The sequence below is a fragment of the Nicotiana tomentosiformis genome, chromosome 2 (genome assembly GCF_000390325.3).
Source record: "Nicotiana tomentosiformis chromosome 2, ASM39032v3, whole genome shotgun sequence".
Taxonomy (NCBI): domain Eukaryota; kingdom Viridiplantae; phylum Streptophyta; class Magnoliopsida; order Solanales; family Solanaceae; genus Nicotiana; species Nicotiana tomentosiformis.
This window is the reverse complement of record NC_090813.1, coordinates 154,074,351-154,078,150: the sequence shown is the minus strand read 5'-3', so window position 1 is coordinate 154,078,150 and position 3,800 is coordinate 154,074,351.

Sequence of the window (3,800 nt, the reverse complement as noted above, 5' to 3'; positions counted from 1 at the left end):
CTTGCTTGCACCATAGATTTCCTTGGGTTATTCTGGAACATCAAGCGAGACATCACATCATCTCTAACTCTTCTTTACTCTCTTAATTAGATTTCTCGATACCTAGAACCTATAGGCTGGAAAATATTCCACTGACGATGCCTCTATCATTCTTGGATACTAAATCCCAGAGCTTCTAGCCCTCTATCTGAAGTATAGATTGTTCACAACCTTCTGCACCTGAGTATCTCGTACGTTGTTCACTTTTACCTTACTTACCTTAAAATCTCGCATCACATCTTCTATCTTCTTCATGACCTTCCTTTCACATAGGTATAATTCATATCCACAATCTGGTGAGAGCTTCATACTGACTTCTTATAAGGCTGGTACTTTTCTGACTGGCTTTATCGTAGAGTCATTATAGAATATGGCTACTGTACTATCTCTCTTGTACCTATGATATTAAGAGTGATTCTGCAATGTCCTCAATCATAATTCTATAATTTTCTGTGTCCAATAATCAGACTCCTGACTAACTTTGTTGATGTAACTCTTTAGATTCCTCTTCGTTCTGATCAGCCTTTATGTAGGCGCAAGCTATCTTCCGATCTACAGCTCATGGTATTACTTTAGCCTTTCATGGACGCTATGGAAAACCATGATACAATCTTCTAATGATTCAATCCTTTGTCTATGACCTGGACCCAATTCCTTCTTTTAACTTATACCGAAGCCTTCTACGGCTGTATGATTTTCAGCATATATGCTGCATGGATAGTACTTCAAAATCTTAAATGCGTTCATAATATAACTAACTCTGGATCATTGATCGAATAATTCTTTTCGTTCCTTCTCAGTTTTCTTTAAATGTAAGCAATTACTTTTCCTGGTCTTCCTGCCTACTTGTTGCATGCATACTTAGCTTACCTTAGTGCCCACACATATTGGAATTCCATACAACTCATATGCTCTTGAATATCACTCCTGATTTTACTTCCCGTTCATTAGCCACGGTAGATGCCACTTTCTTATGGAGTGCATACAATGTTATTTGTGAGACTGTTGTTATAAGACCATTTCCTCCTTAGGTTACTGAGCTTAGGTTGAAGCCTTCTTCCTTACTTCCTCAGCTAGTCTTTCATTGTAGTATTAAGGGAGGATCCTCTGATTCTTGTAAAGCTGTAGGCTTATTACATTGTATACTCGATGGACCTTTTGATGTCCTTCCTTGACTATAATTATCCGTAGTTACTTACTTCCATGCCCATGTGCTTGTAGGGTTGTTCTGAACTGATATTTTGACTGTTTTCCAGTGGAACTCTCTTTTATTCCCATAATACTCACATGGTACCTTTAACTACCCCAACTCCTATTTGAATATTTCTCAAGTATTATAATGACATTACTGCGAGACTGAATTCCCCATGTTGGGGTTCACTATGTTTATCTTGCACGAACTGTTGATTTGTCTGTATCCTCTTATCTAGCCATAAATAGGCTCTTCCTAAATCAACTACTAACTATTCATTGGCTCATTTTCATATTTGTATTTCCGTGTAATCTCTCTTGGGTTATTTCCTTTGTCTTAACTTAAGTCTTGCACTGGCTCCTTATTTAACAATAACATCTCGGGTAGGAACCCTTACTTCCTTTCCTTGACGTCGTTCTTGTGTAATGTTCTGGAATCGTAGCATATCTATAGGATTGGGGTAAGTGCAAGCTCATTCCTTTTTCATTTTTTCCTTTTTTATCGCTTTCTTCCTCTACCATTTCATAATTACTAGAACCATTTAATTCTGACTTCATGCCACATCACTCCATATTACCCCCTTTAGGGGAGTCTTTTCACATCATCGATGACCCTTACTCGCCTTGCGGTAATCCTTCTGTACCAAGGATAACAAAATTCCTTACTCGTGAGGGTGACACTCAGTATAACTGGAACGTACAGTCCCTTAAGCTTAACTTTACTCACCTTGCTTGCTTTAGGGAAGCGTCTTCCTGAATGACTTTTAAAGGGTATTCTTCTGTCGTCCATTCTATTATTGCCGGGATGCAATCTCTAAAATTCTCATGATGCCGACTATTACTCAGTCCCTGGTTCATGTTTAGTTTATCTTGTTCACCAGCCCATATTGATTTCTATTACGTTGGGGTCTAACTTTTCCTTTTGTTAGTCGTGCTGGAGTCACAAACTTATTTCTCGAAATGAGGATATGACTTTATGGCCTATACTCCTTTGTTGTCTCAAGGTCTGTCACCTATCGTCTTTTCCTTCACTTGACTATAGAATCTATGATACTGTCATCTTTTTGATCTACCGTTGTCATCCATGCATCACATCTTACTAATAATGTTTCATTAACTCTCTTCTTATTTTTCGCTAACATCTATGTCTATCACTTTATTCTGAAAACTTGAACAAGACATTCTTTTGCTTTTAACTCCCCTTGCTCCATCCATTAGCTCTTCGAATTGCCTAACATTGTCTCTCTACTATGGACATGAGCCACACTAAGGTAATATTTATCCTTTTGAGGATTCTAGTGCTTATCTTTGTAGTACTCATATCTAATTGTACTATTTTAGAGTGCACCATCTAGGTGTTTCACAAGGAGATCTATTAGCACATTTGCAATATCCTTCGGAAATGTCAACTAACACAAATAATCCATTCACTATTTTAGGTTACCCTAACCCCAGCTAGATCTTGATATCCTGTTTTCTCTTATACTACTTCTATTAGCCCCCATAGGGCATAAATGAGATGGATGTGGCCAATTGTACATACCTCTGTTATTGTTGAAGGTAACTCAAAAGGCTTATATTCCTCTGCGATAATCTTCATTAGCTGGGTAGCTCGTACTCTTTTATGTATTGCTTCTTTTACTTGCTGAAACTTGTGTTTATCTTCCAATTCTCTTATTCTTTTTTACCGTAAGAGTGGATAGACATTCTTGCCTTAGGGATCCTTATCAAGAAGTTTACACATCTTAGTACACACATGATCTGTTGAATACCTTATATTTATCCATCATAAGCATGACGTAAAAATTGAGTTCCTCTGACTTAACTCTTCCACAACTATATCTCTTACCCACCGTCTTTCTGGATGTAGGCATCATCGTATTATGAATAAGATAGAGTTTAGGAAATTGAGTTCTTACAACTGAGCTCTACCACACGATCTAGAATAAGAAGAAAGAGTGACAGACCTAAATGCCATGTAGCCTCCTGCTTATAAGTGTGGTGCACAACACACCCATAAACAAGACTCTACTAGACACGGCTCGTAGATCCCTAGGATAGAACTCCTCTGATACCACTTTTGTCACGACCCAAACCGATGGGCCGCGACGGGCACCCGGTACCTTACTCAACCGAGTACCAACGTAACGTATCTTCCTTATTACAGCATCATAGGTAAGTGGGCCACAAGGGGGGGTCATGAGTTAATCAGAGAAAACATGAGGGAACCGATATAGAATGACCCAACCTGATATAGAAACTTATATTTGTGACATACGGGCCTATAAGGCCAAGGTGATCCATTATATACTTAACATATAGGCCTAAAAGGCCATATAAGTATCTGTATACATGACATCTATGTACAAGCCTCTAACAGTACATACTTATCATAAAGGTCGGGACAGAACCCCGCCATACCAAACAATACACGTCTAAATCATACTGACCAAACAAGCAACTCCGGAGCAAATGGAGTGTACCAACATCTTCCACTGAACTGATAGCCTACTTGGAGGACTCTCGACTTGTCTATCGGGACTTGCGGACATGAAACACAGCATCTCTAG